General features: G+C 44.3%; 1 protein-coding gene across 1 annotated transcript in view; it reads right to left on the reverse strand.

The window, feature by feature from the left end:
- Positions 1–19,826, reverse strand: part of CMTM8 (CKLF like MARVEL transmembrane domain containing 8) — a 100,637-nt gene that overhangs the window by 24,073 nt on the left and 56,738 nt on the right. The gene's annotated exons all lie outside the window — the stretch shown is intronic.

A 19,826-nucleotide genomic window follows, 5' to 3' on the forward strand; every position in this document is an offset into this window, starting at 1 on the left:
GAAATTTTGGATCAGCAACTTCTGACCACATGCTGCCTCTAGGCACAGTGCTGGGTCTGCGGGGGGAAAAGATAAGTGAGGCGCAGGTCTATGCACCTGAGCAATTTACCATCCACCAGGAGAGATAAACATGATTCAGTTTCTCCTTCTTCACCAGGAGTTGACAAACTATGGCCCATGACCACTCCATGCTCATTCATTTATATAGTACCTATGCTTTTTTTTTTTTTTTTTTTTTTTAAATAAAAAAGGCAGAGTACACAGTTTTTTGGCTACAAAGTCTAAAATATTCCTTTATATAAAAAGTCTGCCAATTCCTGTTTACCATCATACATATTCTCTGCATCTGGAAATATACACACATACAAACGTATACAATCATTTATCTTATTTCTTGCATTTTTTTTTTCAAACCCACCAGGTTTTTATATCAAGCTGGAGAAGATGTAGGACAAGAGTGAATCCCTTTCCAGGACCATCAAGGAACCACATTATCCTCAAGCTGCCCTCTGCCTACATCTGCTCGGTATTTGCTTCACAGAGTCAAGAGGATCTTGAAGCCAGTCATCTCCTCTGGTCCCGCCTGGCAGTTCTACTCAGCAAGCATGGCGACCATCTCTGCTTATCCACTAGAGGGTATCCAAACACTGCTTATGAAGGCACTCTGGCTGGCCGCTGCTCAATGGAGAGAGAGAGCTGGCCATCTGTCTGAATGCGTTTCTACACGGAAGGTGCACAGCACAGAGGTGGCAGGATGTGGAAGAATAAACCTGCCTCTCACCCATTAGTCCCAGACGTTGCCTGGAAACACGTCTGACACAAAATGCAGTCAGCTGGCGGAGATAAGGATGAATTAACATCAAGACTTGGAAGGGCAAATTCAATCCACACATTCACAGCCTCCTCCTTGAGCCCCTGCAGAGTTTCTACGGAGGCATGTTTAATGCTCTCCGGGAGAACTGTGTGGAGCATCGACCAGTGCAGCCCAGGGGCTTCAGGCCTGGGCGCTTTCTCCAGCCAGGCACCTGGCTCTTTAAGCCTTTGCTTTCCTAGTCTGGGAAATAGGAAGGATAGAAATATCAGTGGGAAAGGGGGCCCAGCACTAAGGAGAAGCACATCCAAGTCACCTGGGGGATTTCAAGCCACACGAAGGTCTTTCCTCTTTCAAGCATGCCACGGGGGTGGGTGTGTCCCTGTGGCCCTCTCTGACCCCTTCTTAAGCACCACTGTGAAGTCCTTTGTGTGCTCCAGGCAGAACAAGCTTGAAGTCTAGACTTGTGACTCCCCTTGCTCTTGCTTAGGACTTCAGTCTGATCAAGTAAAGGCCAGCTCTGAGAGGCAATACCACAGGACCCTGACATTCCCAGCAGGCAGTGAAATGAAAACCTGCTCACTGGGTGGGTGTTTAAATGTCCGTACACTCGCAGACACTCCTCTTGAATGTAGGCTGGACTAAACAATTTGCCTCTGATGAAGAGAATGCGACAGAAAGATACTATGTGACTTGGAAGGCCAGAGTGTCCCCCTGGCTATCTGGCTCTTGGATCACTGGCTTTGGAGACGTTAACTGCCATGTTGCAAGGACACAGGGAAGGAACCGAGGCCTCCCACCAACAGCCTGCACCAGCCTGCCAGTCACATGAGTGAAGCCCCCGGGAGGCAGAGTCTCCAGCTCCAGTCAGGTCTTCAATAACTACAGCCCTGGCTGCCGTCTGACTGCACCTCAGAAAACCACCTGGGCCAGAGCCGCCCAGCCAGCCTGCTTCTGAATTCCTAACCCAAAGAGTGATAATGAATATCCACTGTTGTTTTAAGTCATTAAGTTTCAAGTAATGTGCTACATTGCAGTAGGCCACGAATCCACCAAACGCCATCCAATGTTGTCTTGCACACAAGAGACAGTGTGGTAGGTAGTAGAAAGGATAAGAGACCTGGGATTGCCCCTAATAGGTCCTGTGACCATGGGCAACCTTTCTCCTTCTAAGCCTCAGTTTGCACCTCCATAAGATGGGTGTGGCATCGTCCAGGCTGCCGCAGGGTTTGTGATCTACAAAAATCGAGGTGAACAGCAGTGACGACTAGTCCTTGTGTTTATTTCTTCCAGGAAACATGATTCAGTGCTTAGCAGAGCTGGTGTCTTGGTGGTAAGGGTCTTAGAGTACTTAGCCAATGAAAGGGAGCCCGGAGAGGGGTGGGGTGTGTGCCTGGAACCACAGGGCTCAGGGAGGTGAAGAACCTCTACAGCGGAGGTTGGCACGCTCTGTGGGTAAAGGGCCAAACAGTAAATATTTCCGGCTTTGTGGGCCATACGGTCTCTGTCACAGCAACTCATTTTGCCACTGTAGCATGGAAGCAGCCACCGACAATATGGAAATGCATGGGAATAACTGTGCTCCACAAAAACGTTATTTACAAATGCAGGTGGCAGGCTGGATTTGGCTGGCAGGCTGCAATTAGCCTTGCTTCTCCGTGTGTGGTCCCAGACCAGCGAGATCCCCTCAGAAACACAGGCTCCCAGGCTCCACCCAGATCTGCCAAATCAGCACCTTTGGGGAAAAGGCCCGGCAAGGTCTCCCTAGTGTCCAGGCAGCTCCAGGATAACTGGCCCTACCTTTCTCCCTTCCTTTCCACAGGCTGCTGTATGCACCAGGAACCTAAGAGGGATCTTGAAAGCCAATGACCCAGATTAAAAAATCTTCTCAGGCCTCATAAAGAGTGCAGGTCATCTCAGCATTCCCTAGGAATCCATGTAAAACACTTGGTTTGCAAGCGGCCACCCCTGTCAATACAGCAGGCGGCCCAAGCCAAATAGAGTCCACAGGAAAATAGAAATGTGTGGTCACCACATGCTTAGAGGGAGGGGTCTGGATCTGGTGGTACCCCAGGATGTCTCCATGTGTGCAGGGCTGGATGGAGTCATCTGTGGTCAGATGCCAACCTGGCTCCCAGTTCTACTTGATTCTTTCAACATTTTCCCTCTCTGAATGGTTTTGGTGAAGTGGGGATATGGAAGATTTTTTTTATTTAATTTTTTTTAATATTTACTATTAGATGGACATGATATCTTTATCTACTTTTTTATGTGGTGCTGAGAATCACACATGCTGGGCAAACGTTCTCCCACTGAGTCACAACCCCAGCCCGACAGATATGTTTTAAGGAACAGAAGAGAGACAAAGGCTTATGAGAAAGGCTTGGAGAAAGGAGTGAGAGGGAGACATAAAACAACTTCATCCACTTCTAGGTGGGACAGAGACCCTTAATCCCATAACCACATTTGTCACCTTGCTGCCATCAACAACATTAGCGTTTGCACATGGAGTTACCAACTGCGTCACTGCATCTCATTTAGGCAGAGACGTCATAGATGTAAATAGGATAATTCCCATTTTAAAGAGGAGAATGGAGGCTCCCAGCAGTGAAAGGCCACATTCAGAACCACATTCCATGAAGCTGGTGGAGCTTTGCTCAAACCCAGGTCCAAAGACTTCTTTTCACCATGGAATCTCCTTGCGTGACCACAGGTCCCCAGGTCCACAGCCCCTTCGAGGACAAGGTAACTGTAAGGTATAAAGCCACCTTTCTCTCCCATTACAGGAATTTCCAGCCTCCCAACCACCTGTCAGTCTGTGTTCTTCCCGCCTCTCCCGTTAAAGGAATTTCCAGCTTATGCTGCCGTAATCTTCCTGCCTCCCACCTTACGTTCTAATACGTCATTGGTCCATCACTCAGTCTGTAAGAATTCTCCTCCGATTGGTTCCTCTCAGCCCGGGAAATTCCAATATCAGAGAAACCATGTGCCATGTTCTCTCTTTTCTTCTTTCCTTTTCCCCCATTGGACGTGAATAGTCCACATAAAATAAAGTTCCTTGTGTGAGACTTCGTGTCTGCGGAGTGTTTTTCTGGGAGCTATCTTCGAGCCACAACTGCCCCTAACAGTAACCTCTTAAACACACAAGTTTTTAATTGGAGTCTCGATTTCTGCAGACTCCAATTTATCACGGTCCCCTGGAGGTGAGACCTTGCTTCTACTGGAGATAGCTCCACCTGTGTTCTACTCTTGGGTACCAGGGAGAGAGGGTGAGCCTATAAAAAGTTCAGACACTGTCAACAGTGCAGGTGGCAAAATTCAATCTCAGTTACCCTTTAATGTCAATCTCAAAAGAAGTAAAAAAATCAAACAAGGAGGATCATGGAATACTTCCCTCCATCAAAGATGCAGAACGTTTGCCCCACCCCTGCACTTGAAGGAGGCTCTCCAGCCTTGTATGGTCTCCTGTTTTCTGAAGTCTGCCCTTCCCTTGGTCTATTCCTCATCTGCACGTTTAGCTGCCTCCAAATGCAGGAAGGAAGACGGCTGCATTTTTGAGGGGAGTTCTGACTTCCTGACCCACCCAGCCCTCAAAGGCTCCAGCAACTTCCCCTTCCCTTCCTAAGATGGTCAGGGGCTGGGGGAGCAAGAACCTGGAAGACCCTTAGACCCTTGGCAACCACCAATTTTGTAAATGTCCCCAAAGCTTTGCTTTTCTCTCATGATGCTTTTGGTGGAAAAGTGAAGAAGAAATCCTATGCTGCAGTTAGAAACAATGCGTTAAAAAAATATCCAGCAATGTAGTTAGATCTTTAAAGCAACACTAAACGAGACAGGGAAAAATAGGAGGTAGCCCTTCCCAAAGAGGAGTGTGCAGGCAAGTCACCTGGGGTTCTTGTTAAAATGCAGTGCTGACCCAGGAAATCTGTGGTGGCCTGAGTGTCTGCATTTCTATCAAGCTCCCTGGTGATGCCCCTGCTGCTGGTTCACCTGCTGAGAAGTAAGGAGCTCAATAAGGGATAAGTCAATCACACCCATGGGCCAAATCTGACCCCTACCCGTTTTCACCTGGCCTGCAACCTAAAAAAAATTTTTTTTTTTTTTTTAGCGGTGCTGGGGATCGAACCCAGGGCCTTGTGCTTGCAACATAAGCACTACCAATTGAGCTATATCCCCAGCCCCTAAAAATGGTTTTATATTTTTCAACAATTGAAAGAAAAATCCAGTGAATAGTATTTTGTGACATATCGAAAATTAAATGACATTTGAATTTTGGTGTCCATAAATAAAGTTCCATTAGAAAACAGTCAGGCTCAATCTTTTACATCAATCTTTGGCTACTTTTGCACTCCAGCAGCTCAGGCAACTGCGACGGAGACTACACAACCCGTGAAGCCTAAAACATTTACTCTCCGGCTCTTTATTTATTTATTTTGGTACCAGGGATTGAACCCAGGGGCACTTAACCACAGAAACACATCCCCAGTCCTTTTTTGTATTTTATTAGAGAGAGGGTCTCACTGAGTTGTTTAGAGCCTTGCTAAATTGCTGAGGCTGGCTTCGAACTTGTGATCCTCCTGCCTCAGCCTCCTGAGTCGCTGGGATTATAGGAGTGTGCCACCGTGCCTGGCTCTTTGGCCCTTTATACAAAAAGTGTGTCTACCCCTGATCTCGACTGCTACCCCCTATGTATTAAATCACTCACATTCCAAACCATCGTGTTTAATAATACATAGCAACTGCGCGCACATAACACACACATTAATGGTAGCCCGTGGCGCAAGGGGACGGCCATGTGGGATAAGAATAAGAAGCAACAAATCAAACGAGAGAGCCTTTTAAGGATCAGTGCGGGTCTGGTGCCATGAACCAGATGGGGAAATTCACTCTTCTCTCAGGTGCAACAGAGTTTGAGAGTTGCCAACCAAGGTGGTCTCGCTAAGCATCTCTGCCTTCTCAGTACCCAGAGACCCCATTGGAAGGGCTCTATTTTCAGGCTGCTTGGTACAGACTCAGGATGGACCAAGGTCAATGTGCAAGCTCGAGCGCCTGCTTCCGCAATCTGGCTTCTCAACAACTTCCCACGGCCTTCACTCCTTTGGCCCGGTTACATTTCCCCTCGGTGCCCGTTCCCCAACCCCCATCCACTGTCCTGCTCTGATTTTGCTTGGGAGTCTACCCCAGCTAAGAAGCCTCACCTCTCTCCTGTTGGGTCTCACAGGGCACAGTTTACTTCCTCATATACTCGTGAGGATGCTGATGGCCACAGAGGTCGCTGTCCCCATGGAAAGCAGAACTAGGACCCGGCCTTAGTCTTGACTTGTGCCTACTGCAACAGGCTGCATCGAACCCAGTCCAACATGGACAATTCCTTGCTGCACCTCTGTGGGGCTTGAATTTCATAACCCAAAATTGGCTTGAATCCACCAGTTCACTTTATGCTTGCTTCGTGATTTAAATGTTGCTGTTTTTCCTTTTCATTCTTGAGTTACCTCCATGTGTGTACAGTCGAAAACACGTTACATAAAATTTATTATTTTAATCACTTGTTAGTATAGTAGTGTTAACTATGTGCAAGCTATTGTACCATCTAAAACTTTTTCAACTTGCAAAGCTGAAACTGTATACCCATTGAATAGCAGCTCCCCTTTCCCTTTCCCCCAATCCCTGGAGACCACCACTCTGCTTTCTGTATCTAAGAGTCTGATTACTTTAAATTCCTCATATGAATGGAATCAGGCAGCATTTGAGTTTCTGTGACTGGCTTATTTCACTAAGCATGATGCTCTCCAAGTTCATCCATGTCGTAGCACATGAAGGACTTTCTTTCCTTTTTTAGGTCTGAATAATATTCCCCCCTCTCTGTACCCACATTTTCTTTATCCATTAATCTGTCAATGTGCATTTAAGTTGCTTCTACCTCTTGACTACTGTGAATTATGCTACAGCTTTTCTCTTATGTTTTCTTCTAGGAGTTTTGTAGTTCCACGTCTTACATTTAGGACGATAATACCTTTTAGTAAATTATTACATCTGATGTGAGGCAAAGGTTCAACTTCATTCTTCTGCAGGTGAATATCCAGTTTTCCCAGCATCATTTGTTGAAGAGACTGTCCTTTCCCATTGGCATCACTCTCCATTTTTGCATATGGATCATTTTCTAAATGAGCTATCATCCATCAGTGGCATACTGGTCATAAATGACCAATTTTCAGCATTCATCTGACTATATAAAATGAGGGCTTATTTCTGGGCTGTCTACTTGGTGCCATTGGTTTGTATGTCTGTGTTCAAACAAGTGCCACACTATTTTGGTTGCTGTAGTTTTGCAACATGTTTTGAAATCAGGAAGTGTGAGGTCTACAGCTTTGTGCTTCTTCTCATCGTAGTTTCAGCTCTCCAGGGGTTGGTTGTTTGTTTTCTTTTTGGTTCCAAATGAATTTCAGAACTCTTTTCTATCTCTGCAAAACATGCCTTTGCCATTTGTAGGAATCGGGTTTAATCTGTAGGTTGCCTTTGATGGTAGAAATTTTAACAATATTAAACCTTCCATTGCATGAATATAAAATGTCTTTTCACTTATTTACATATCCTTTAATTTCTTTCAGCATTGTTTGTAGCTTTCAGTGTACAAGTTTTCTATCTTCTTGGTTATATTTATTCCTAAGTGTTTTATTCTTTTTGACTCTATTGTAAGTCAAATTATTTTCTTAATTTCCTTGTTGCTCATTGTTAGTGTATAGAAATGCCAACCGATTTGGGGGTGTTGAATTTGTATTATGGTATTATGCAACCTTGCTGGATCCATTTATTACTCTAACAGTTTTTTTTTTCCCCTTTTTGGTAGACACTTTAGGATTTTCTACATTAGATGATGTCACCTGTGAAGTGAGATAATTATTTTTTCCTTTCCCACTTAGATGCCTTTCTATTTCTTTCTCTTGCCTGACTGCTCTGGCTAGGAATTCCAGTCCTGTGTTGAATGGAGGTGGTAAGAGTGGATATTCTTGCCTTGTTCCTAATCCTAGCCCAGAAACTTCCTGTTTCTCACTACTGAGTATGTTAGTTATGTGCATGTCATACATGGCCTTTATGATGTTGAGATAATTTCCTTCTATTCCTAGTTTGTGAAAGGGTGTTCAATCTTGTCAAATCTTTTCTGCATCAGTTGAGATGATCATGAGCTTTTCTTCATCATTCTGTTAATATGATATCATATATCAATTGATTTTCACATGTTGAACCATCCTTGCATTCCAATAGTAAATTTCACTTGGTTATGATGTATAATCCCTTTACCATATTGAGTTTGGTTTGCTAGTATTTTGTTGAGGATTTTTGCATCAATATTCATTAGGGATGAAATTTATCATTTTCTTGTAGTAGATATTGTTTAATTTGGCATCAGGGTAACGCTAGCCTTATAGAATGAATATGGAAGTGTTCCTTGGCCTTTTTTCAAAGAATTTGAGAATGACTGATGTTAATTCTTCTTTAAACATTTGGTAGAATTTTCCAGTAATCTGGGACTCTTCTTCTCTATTAATCAATTTTGGGTTATTGATTCAATCTCCTCACTAGTTAAGGTCTGTTCAGATTTTTTTATTTCTTCATGAGTCAGTACTGGTAGGTTGCTATGTTTCTAGAAATACACACATTTCTTCTAGCTGATCCAATTTACTGGTGAATAATTTTTCATAGCAGTCTCATAGTTCTCATAGTTATTTTTATTTGTAATGTATCCTTTCACTTTGATTTTTGTTGAGTCTCTTCACCTAGCTAATGGTTTTTTTTAACTTTTGTCAATCTTTTCAAAAAATCAATTAAGCATTACTTTCTTGATTGTGAGAATCACATACAGAACTACATATGTATTTATGAATTTTAATATTCACTTATTATAGGTTCACCCTGCACCATGATAGAAAAGAACTGGCATGGACAGAAAGAACATTTTCCATTTTACTGATGACTGTCAAGACAGTTTCCCCTATCAATATATTTCACCCTCTAATCTTCTGACCTGTCACATTTCTAAAAAAAAAAAAAAGAAAGAAAGAAAGAAAAGAAAAAGAATTTTCTATTTATATCAAGTACTCAGAGAGACCACAGCATGGTTTATATAATTTGGCAGATTGGAATAGAATCCTCTAGTTGCTCTCTGAAAGCCCCTTATGTGCTGCATCTAAAATTTAGCAACTAAGAAAAATGCAAAGGGATAATGTTGGCAATTTCCCTGAAGTCCCAAATGCAAACCTCATTCTAAGAGAAAAGAAGCCCCAAACCTTCAGGCAATCAAAGTAGAGAAATCTCTTAAACAAAACTCTTCTTGGCAGATAATGAATTGTTGAGTTGTAAGAGTATCTTTTTTAATGTCATAGCCATCAATATTTTTCTTCTAATAATTTTTGAATACATCCACAACTATGTTTTTAAATGTGAGCCCTAACATCTTAAGATCTCTTTTTCTGGACTAAATTAAGTTGCTGTAAATCAAAATTTATTTTAAAAGCTGTAGGGAAGAGATAGTCACAAGGGGATGCACAAAATCCTATTTGGGAGTATAATTGCTTTCTAATTTAGTTTCCATGTAAACTATAGTTCTCCTGGATTGCATCTATACACAGCACAGCTGTGAAAAACTCCATTTGTTCATTCTTCCAGCCGCTGAATGAGGGTCACTAAGGTGACTGGATACCAGGACAACCATAGAGGCCTTGCACCAGGCCAGTGCATTCAAAGAAGACAAAAGAGTCCTTTCCCTTGAAGAATGCTCAGTGTGGCCAGGGAGATAAAACAAACAAAACTAACACCGAGGTGCAGCTAAATAAGGGCCAAGGAAGTAGAATCGTGTCAAGACATGCTGAGAGATTCATTCAGGGGAGCAATAAATGACTCTGGGTACTCAGCGAGGATTCACTTCCTAATCCTTAGGAAGGCCAGGAGCTATACTGCAGGCAGGGGTGAGGCTGGTATTCGGCACCTACCTGCTGAGGATGGGCTAAGAGGCCATTAGGTTGGCAGCAGTCAGCTTGGCAGTGCAAGATACAGAGGAAGAGGGCGGCTGGACTGTGTCATGGAGAGCTTGGAATGGCAGGTGAAGGAGTCAGACTCTGTTCAGTGAGCAGGCAGTGATGGGGCCAGAGGGGTTTTGGGAAATCTGTTTTGGTACCAGTGTTTCACCCTGGCACACCTTCAAAATCTCCTTTGGCTCTGGCTGTAGGGGGAGAGCCAGTCAATCATGGAGCATGGGCTGGTCGTCGGGATGTGGCCTTGGAGTGAAGGCGCCCTGCCAGGACAGCTTCCAGACCTTTCCTGGCTGCCCCTGCCTCGTCCTGGGAGCAGACCTGCATTCCTGAGGGAAGGGTGCTGAGCTGGCTGTTTCACAAGTCCTGCTAAGCACCACTGTCCTTGTTGATGCCACTGACTACCCCTGTACCTGAGGAGCTCCATCCCTCCAGGTCAGAAGCTCGACCAAGCACTTTACGGTCAACCTCTGGCTCCTTGGAACTCCCTCTGTGACCACAGGGTGATGAGAAGGAGGAACATTATGAAGCACCTGACTAATGTGGGGGATCGGGCTGTGTCCTGGGGCATAGGGAGGAACGTTTTCTTAGAGCATCAATTTGATTCAAAGGCTTGGGGGTGAGCTAGAGAAGATATTAAGTATGATCACAGACAAATAATGAGGTCCCTGTACGCTGAAAATCAGGGTCAGAAACATGGTAGGGGAGAACATAGCTCATAGGATTTAAAAATATGAAACCAAACTTCAAAATTAAAAAAAAAAAAAGTTTAACCTGGGCAGCTTCAGGCCTTCCCCTCAGCTGAGAGAAAGAGTTTACTATCAAAGGTTGAACCATATTTTGATTGAAAAACTTGAGGGCTGGGGAGATAGCTCAGTTGGTAGACTGCCTGCCTTGCAAACACAAGGACCGGGGTTCAATCCCTAGCACCGCGAAAAAGAAAAACTTGATAAGTCCAGGCCTACAGAAACAGGATGTTAATTTAGATAACTACTGTGACGTTTCCCTTCCATTAAGTCTTAAACAAAGAAAAGTCCTCTCCCCTAACTCAAGGAGCTAGAAGTTAAGCATGCTCTTTTATCGGAGCAGATCATTGTGGAAGCTCTTTAAAGCCTGCCAATAACAATCCATGTCTCTTATTGGAATTTTTCTTCTTCTTTTCTCTGTAACTCCACGGCTCCCAAACATTCCCTGGTCTAATTTACAATTAAATAGGCCTGTAAGGACTCACTAGGGATGATCATAAATCACTGCCCCCCTAAAACTGCAATAAGCTACTGCTGAAAAGGGGCTAAAATTTTAAACAGTTCACTGAAAGACGGTAGAATATGCTACCCCCAAATACGCTACTTTGGCATAAAGGTTACTTTGGAGGGCCCTGCCTGGATGGCTTCCACACCTTCCTGGCTGCTTCTGCCTCCTCCTGGGACCAGATCTGCATTCCTGAGAGAAGGTGCTAAGCCCCCCAGCCCACAATTCCATTCTGACAACAGGAAATACAATCCCTCTATGGGAGACTCCTTCCCTGTCTCAGGAGGACAGAGACATTCTTAAAACCAGGGATAGGATGGGGAGTTGAGGCCTAGAGTCTGCACAACAGAACTTCTTAAAATAACTCTGTCTTCCTTTGGTCTCCCGGATCTATTTTCGTTAATTTTCCACCATGGCCTCTTTGTTCAGCTCAGTATATAAGCCCTTTGGTCGGTCACTCCTTTCCGTCCTTGTGCTCCTATGGGGGTTCCCATAGGTATGTAAAAATCTGCACATGTGTTTTGTTTTTGTTTTTGTTCTTCCTGTATCCATCTTATGTTAATTTAATTCTCAGGTCCAATGAGAGACCTGAAGAGGGTCAAGTTTTGCCTTCCTGATGTCACCAAAGTCCTTCCTAGGCGAGATGAGACAAAGAGACCCCAACCTCCTTTTCCTTAGATAGGTTGAGCAGTAATAGTTCCCTGAATAAGGAAAATGAGACTGTCTACTACCTTTCTCCCCCTCTTAGAGAGGCCTAGCGTAGTTTAATGTAAGGCAAGGACATTTATCCACAAAAAGCCATAATCCTCAATCAGCAGCCTGCCCAACATCGACAAAAACTTCCTGCTCAAGTTTTACAAACTGTATTAGAAATATTTATAATAAGTTCATATTCCCTTCTGGAAAGAAAGTTCCAAAGAACATTTTCCCAAGGGGGTAAATTGAAAGCATTTTTTGGATGGAGGTGAGTTTTTAGAACTCACCAGATTCAATTACCAGACTGGAAAAAAAGTCATAAGCAAACACTTCTACAACCAGATTCCTGGCACCCTGCTTTGTTGTTCTTAGGCAAATGGGGCAATATGTGGAATGAAAGGTCTGCCAACAGTGAAATATGTAGAAACGAAGGGAGGGTAAAAGTTACAGGGTTACACTGAGGGTAAAAGTTACGAAGTCTGAGAGTCGGAAGTCCCACCAGGCTGGCATTAACAAAAAAAATATATTTTGGATATACGCAGAGAATAAAATGAGTTTATTTTTGTAAACTACCTGAGATGGAGAAGGGGAGTCAGGGAAAACTTGGAAATGTTTTCACCATTACTGCTGGCCCCTGGAAACCCACAAATGCATGTCAAGGAAGAGAGCTGGGGACAGGAAGTTAGACAGAGGTGTGGGAAGTGGACAGCTACCAGAACAGCAGCCCAGCTGTTCCCATCTCTGCCCCAAACCAGACTGGTCTCAGGAGCTCAGCAGTTGGGAGATGTGGAGCTGGGAGGATCCCCCCCACCTGCAACAGGGCCCCCACTGAAGGACCCAGGCATCCTGGCTGTGGCACCTGTGGGTCCTTCCAAAACAATGACCCTCCTCCTCCCTCCCTCTGCTGGTTAGGAAAGGCAAAGCTTCCTGGCTGCCACCAGGGCCATCCATGGCAAGAACCAAAGAAACTCTCCATGAGTTCTAACCCCACCCAGCTCCTAAAGCAGCCACTTTGGAAAAGCAGGAACCAAGATCTACCAAGATGCTATGAAGAATGCAAGACGTTCCCCTCTATTGTTTCTGCCTCTGGCGTTGTCTGTATCCCAGCCACACAGAAGAAAAAAGGATCGTGTTGTAAACGTTAGAGTACCTGTTGCTTAGTCTATAGCAACCCGGTCTCAAATCTAATTGCCCAGGAAACACTATGATTGGCCCAGCTTGGGTCAGCTCCTGGACCAACTGACTGTATCCTTGGCTGGGTGGGATGGGGGTGGGAGGATATCATATTAAGTGAATACAGCCATTTCTACCACCAACACACATGGAGAGGATGGACGATTCCTAGAAACCTAGCAATGAACTCAATAAGGAGTCCTAACAAGGGCGGCACTGCAGGTGGCCCAGCCAGGAGGCGACTTAGGGCATTGATGAGGAGATCAACCTCACGGGGAAGCAAGGGTGTCAGGCAACATCTTCCTCTGGAAGCAAAATGTGAATGCATCTCGTGCCTGCTCCTCACTGATTCCAAATGCTCCTGTAAGTGATAAACACCTCACTAAAGAATAGTTGAGACCCAAATGAAATTGATGTGTACTTACTAAGAATAAATAAATAAATAAATAAATACAAAAGAATAGTTGAGAGACCTGTAGATGTAACCCAGGGGTAGGGTGGTTGTCCAGCATGCAAGAGATCCTGATTCAACACTTAGCACTGGAAAGAAAGAAAGAGAGAGGGCGAGAAAGAAGGAATAAATGAAGGAAGGGCAGGGGGAGGAATAGGAAAAAAAAAAAAAAAAGAAGGCTTTAAAGATGACCAAATAATTGTCCTCCTGATTGTTCCAAGGAGGGAAAAAAAAAAAAATCATCTGATGAACACAGAGCCCACATGCCGTGTGAAAGTAGTCTGAACTGCACTGCATGCTAACCTGGCTCCTTGGACCCCTAGCTGCACGACTCTGGGACCTGTGGTTTTCCTCTCAAACACACAGGAGACCAAGTTCTCTAAAGGCCTCAACCAAGACTCCTAGGAGAAGAGAATTCCATCTTTCAGCACTTGTGTTACTTTCCCATTCCTACAACAAAATACCTGAGACAGTTAACTTATAAAGAGAACAGGTTTATTTTGGCTCACAGTGTTGGAGGTATCATCAGTGCATGATGGGTTGGCCCCACTTTTGTGCCTGTGGTGAGGCAGCACATCATGGTGGGAGCGGTGGAAGCACATGGCAGAGCAAAACCAGGTGCATCAGGAGCCAGGGAACAAAGAGAGAAAGAGACTGAGGCCCCACAATCTCCTTCCAGGGCACACCCAATGACCTAAGGACCTCTATTCCAATAAGGCTCTACCTACCGAAGGTTCCACAGACCCCCAACAGCACCACCCTGGGGACCAAGCCTTTAACACATGGGCCTTTAGGGCACATTTAAGATCCAAACTATGACAGCACTGAAGTCACGGACTGGGCCAGACAGTAGGAGTTTAGGCCTTGCAGGGCAGAGTGGCACTAACTCATCTCTGCTGCTGAGGCCTGAAAGTGGACCAGCATGTAAACTAGAGGGTATGCGTGTGTTTGGACAAAAATTTCCCAAAATAGGCGGCAAGTCAGATCTGGCCCCAGGCTGTAGCTGGCTAGCTCCTGACCTGCAGATGGCAGCCTCCACATTTTCCTCCATGTCCGATGGCTTTTGGGGTAATCTGGGGGCTCCCCACCAGGCAGGGCACGTTCCTCGTCACCGAAACACATCAGCACAGAGTTCAGGGTCTGCCTCTCCCTCCCCGAGGCACCTGTGGACTCTCCTCACACCCGCAGCCCTCACACCCGCTCCAATAGCTGTGTGTTCTGGCCCCTCTTCCCACCACAATTTTCTCTATTCAGCAGCTTTTCAAGTGCAGGAGCTGGCGTGTGACCCGAGCCTCTTCCAGGTCCCAGGGGTTGTTTAAACAGTGCCGCGTTTCCCTGGGAACAGCACTGGTCCAGCTGTTTCACCAGTAGGAAAACAGACCGTTGACTTAGTGTTATTTTTAAACCCTGTCCGCTTGTTGAGTCATGTAAATAAAAGGGCCTGTCATTAGCTGATACCCGCACTGGCTTTTGAAGACCAAAGCAATTACTGACACAGGAAAACTCCAGAAAAGGAAAGTCAATGAGTGTCGGCCAAGAAGCACAAAAATGCTTAACAATACATGCAAGGGGGAGTGGGCAGAGAAGGAAGGAAGCTGTTATCAGTTAAGGAACAAGTGCCATAACTCCAGATGAAGAAGGGCAAGTAGCATAAGATCACAAGGTCAAGCAAAGTCACTCCTGCTTTAGGAGTGATTTTCAGGGGAGAGAAACTAGGTTTACAGAGTTTGAAGGGTGAAGGGAAGCTACCTCTCCTTTCTCCCTCATGTTCCTGAGCACCCCCCCAGTGCTGTACTGCACCCCAACTCCAGGGGGAAAGAAATTAAAATAAATGTCAATGAAGGTGTATTGACATATCTTGAGGCACTGTATGAAAATGAAATATCAGTTAAATAAATTTTTTTAAAGAGTCAGAGTCTTGCTATATTGCCCAAGCTGGCCTTGAACTCCTGGGCTCAAGTACCCACCTGAGTAGCTGGGACTACAGGTGCACATCACTGCACCTAGCTCAAATCCTGCTTTTTTCTATCCCCCCCCCACCCCCCCAGTATGAGGACCTTATACATGCTAGGGAAGCACCCTGCCACTGAGCTACCTGCCTGGCTCAAAAAAAAAAAAAAAAAAGATTTTTTTTTTTTAAATAACAGCTTTATTAAGATGGAAGTTATGGAAGTTCCAGACTACAAATACAACCATTCAAAGTGTAGAATTCATGGATCTTGGTGTAACCAACACCACCATCACTTTTAGAACACTGCCACCACTCTATGGAACCTCCTTACCCATTAGCGATTGCTCCCACCTTCTTCCACAACCACCTTAAGCCCCCAGGAACCACTAATCTATAGTCTATTCAAATCAAGACATTTTGTATAAGTGGAATCAGGCAATATGTGGCCTTTTGTGGCTGGCTTATCATTCAGTACAATGTTGTCAAGGCTCAGCCATGCTGGGGTATGTACTGATATATCATTCTTTTTTATGAATGAATACAAATTTAGGTGCCACAATTTATCTACCACTTTTTTTTTTTTTTTTTTTTTGGTACTGGAGATTGAACCCAGGTGCACTTAACAACTGAGACACATTCCCAGACATTTTTGTATTTTGTTTTGAGACAGGGTCTCACTAATTGCTTAGGGTCTTGCTAAGTTGCTGAGGCTGGCTTTGAACTTGCCATCCTCCTGCCTCTGCCTCCTGAGCTGCTGGGATGACAGGCGTGCACCACCATGCCCAGCTATCTATCACATTTTATTTATCAATCCATCAGCTGATGATATTTGGGTTGTTGATGATATCTGGCTATTATAAACACTTGTGTACAAGTTTTTGTGTGGGTATGTTTTCATTTCTCTTAAATTAATTTCTGTTTCTAAGGCACAAGGGAAGTTTGCTAAGGACCTGTGGGAGTGGCCCATTTGGGGTCAGTTTAGTTTTTTAGATAACAGAATCACTGGGTCTGCAGTCTGAAGGGGCAGAAGGTTTTTCTGGTGTTGCTTCTGCCACAAGCGGCTTAGAGCACAGCATGCCTACCTGGCACGGCACCCATGCACCCCGACTTCCAAGCAAAATTTCTGCTCTCACTGATTGCAACTCCTAAATGCCTTTTACGTGAAGCATCCTGACATCAGCTGACAAGAGAACCAAGGGTTATTTTTAAGGACCGTGCTGACAGTCTGCCAACCTTGCCTTCACAGCAGCACCAGTGTGCCCAAATATTTGACTATTTTGAGGCTTTTTACCCTCGGTAACCTTTTACAATGTGGAAAGTAGAAAAGTGGAACTGGGGGAAGCTGGTGATAAGATCATTAGCAACATATTCACAGGATAAAGTCGCTAGACTGTTCAAATGAGGAGGACAGATTTAATGCAGGCAGAGCTGGAAGGAACTCTCCAGCGGTGTCTAAAAAACCAGGTGAAGTGTCAGGCTTCAAGTCTGAGAGTGTTCTGATTTTGTACAGGGGTGTAGGGAGGAGGGATGGGGAGGGAATGGAGGAAAGGGAAGGGGGAAAGTTAAATTTCATTAAAAATATACATTTTCAAATAAAATATTTTCAAAACACATTTAAGAAGATTCCTGTCCTTCAGGGGTATACACTAAAATATTTATATCTTAAATGATGTGTCATCTAGGGCTTCTTTCAAAAATCCAGCTGGAGGAAGACAGATGAAACAACAGTGACCATGAATTAATAATTAGAGCTAAGTGGTGGGTAGATGGGATTTTCTTATGCTGCGTTTCAGACTTCTCATAATGAAAAAATACAGCAACCCTCTCCCATTCCTGACATCTACATACAGAGAGAAATTCCCAGGTCTGAACCAGAGCTTGCTTCTACCTCTATCACAGGGTGCGGGTGGGTTGAAATTGCTTCTGGTTATTGCAACTGTCCAAACACATGGCTCAAACATAAGAAAATATAAGAAGTGAGGCAGGGAGGAACTCTCTGGGGGTGTCTAAAAAGCCAGGTGAAGTGACAGGAGAAGCAGGGAAACCTCGGCCAGGCTTCACGACCCTGCCATGACCTCAGGGATGTTCCTTGCCCCGGCTCACTCTACCTACTCTCCAGAGGTGAAAGCTGTTCCCAGCTTCCTGTGCATCTTTCCAAAATTATACTCAACCCCTCCACTTCCCCGCCCCTTGCCTTCCTGACTTAAAGCATTTTGGAGATCTTTTCAAGGGACTCTAGGAAACATCCTGTTTCCTTCAAACTGCTCCATAGCGTTCCTCATACGCCAGCGTCTGTCTCTCCTGCTTCTCACTGGTGAGCATGGTGGGTTGTTCCCAGGCTCCAGCTGCTGCAGGCTGTACGGGGAAAGTCACCTTGTCCCCAGGCCACCCTCTACAGGTCAAGTTTCCCTTAGGTAAACTGACACAGAAGTAACGGCAGCGCCAAAGAACCTCCGCTTTCACAATCCTCGTGGCTACCGCTCACGGCCCTTCATGAAGGTTAGACAGGTCTCCTTTCCCACCAACGGGGTGTGAATTTGAAAATGCACCCCAAAGTTATGACCATCTCCTCCTTCCCTCCCTTTAACAGTTAGTCTTTCTCCTGAGGGCAACATTTATTTTCCTACTAAATGTCATTTCAAGTAAGATGGACTAAGGCCAATGTGAAGAATTTACTTTAGAAAAGTCATCACAATTGTCTACACTGTTTAATCTATGTCTTAGGTACTTATATAAAAATAAATAAACTAACATTTACTGAGAAGTCCCCTCAGGTCCAGCTGGTGCTCTGAGCCCTTTCCACATATTGACAAGCTGAATCCTTGGGCAGTGCTGAGGTCAATCCCATTACCAACCTCGATTTCAGATGAGGAGAGAAGCACAGGGATGAACCACTGTCCCAGGTCCTGCCGCTTGAGTGACAGCTGATGTCAGATGTTCTTCGCCCTCCTCCTCCACTGCCTGCCTGTGCGTAACCCACAGGAGAGCTGGAAAACTTACAAATTAGGATCCAAAGCCATTTCCCAATACTCAGTTCTTTTATATTAATGTGCAAATCTGGTGCTCAATTTCTAAACATTGGCTTGCCCTACATCTTTAGGAATAAATTAAACACAAAGCATCTTCCTACCTTAAGAAATTTACCTACCACATTGGTAAAAAGACTTTCAAATCTGGACTCGTGGTCAGGAGTTTGATCCAAATGTTAAAACCTGAGATATTTATAAATGGAAAATGTTTCTCTCTCTCTCTCTCTCTCTCTCTCTCTCTCTCTCACACACACACACACACACACACACACACACACACACACCCCACAGTTCTTACAGTCTATGACCTGGAATAAAAGAATTAAAACTTAGGCCAAGAGGGGTTCTACCATATAACAAATGATTTCTAAAAATGTAGCTCTCCACTCAAGTCATTCAATTTGCCTTCCCACCTCATCCCCCAACATCATCCCCCTTGAATAACTCTTGAGTCTCCATTGAAATTGCTGCTGTCTTAGCAAAGAACTATTCAAAAAATAAGCAAGCAGGTGCTCTTAGATTCAGCTTCCACTTCATATTCAGGTGGTGTAGAGCTGACAATTGATTCAACATCTCCATAAGGCCCAACGCATTTAGCCACAAACCTTTCAACAATAAAGGTCACATTCTTATCATGCCTTCTGTCAACCTTCTTCTAAGCTGCTCTGAAAAAGTTGCCCATCTGTCAAGATGCAGGACACAATGTGTAAACACGGGGCATCTGGAAAAGTCTGAGGTAATCTCAGAGGAATTAAAAAAAAAAAAATTCATCAAATCTGTTCAGCCAGTAGATGGACCCAAGCGGGTAAAATGTAAAATCATAGAAAGCACTAAATGTAATTTTAGATTTCGGTAATTTTCTTTCTGTAACTTCCTTGAGGATGTTTAGTTATTTCAAGGAAATTTAAGAGTTTCTCAAAATAGATCTCATTCATAAAAAAAAAAAAAAAAAAGCCAATTAGAAGAAGAATGAGAGGCATTTGGTTTTCTTAAAAGGATTAAAAACTATCAACTTCAGATAGTTTAGGAATTAGTCTTGAATCCCATAAGCCACCAAAAAAAATATGTCACCTGCTTCATAAGTCAACTTTTTCAAAGCATGTTCTTAGGAACCTTGGGAAAAAAAAGATAGACGACCCAATTAGTTTGGGAAAGGCAAGACCCTAGCCATCTCTTGGACATGTGGCATGTTACAGCCTCTGAAAAGCTACGTGGTAATGAAATTAACCTGGTTTAACACAACTTTTCCCAAACTCACTCTGCCACGGAACCCCTTTCCCGTTATCATAGCATCTCGGCACCCCACCACAGAAGCCTCTCTGGACCGCAGTCTTTCTTCCAGTATTTGTTTCACACCAGCCCTGCTGTGTGATTCAGAGTCCCCATGTCTTCTTCCTTGAATTGCAAAGTATTTGAGAACAGGGACTGTGGCTTAGTT

Source organism: Sciurus vulgaris (genome assembly GCF_902686455.1).
Source record: "Sciurus vulgaris genome assembly, chromosome: 16".
NCBI lineage: Eukaryota > Metazoa > Chordata > Mammalia > Rodentia > Sciuridae > Sciurus > Sciurus vulgaris.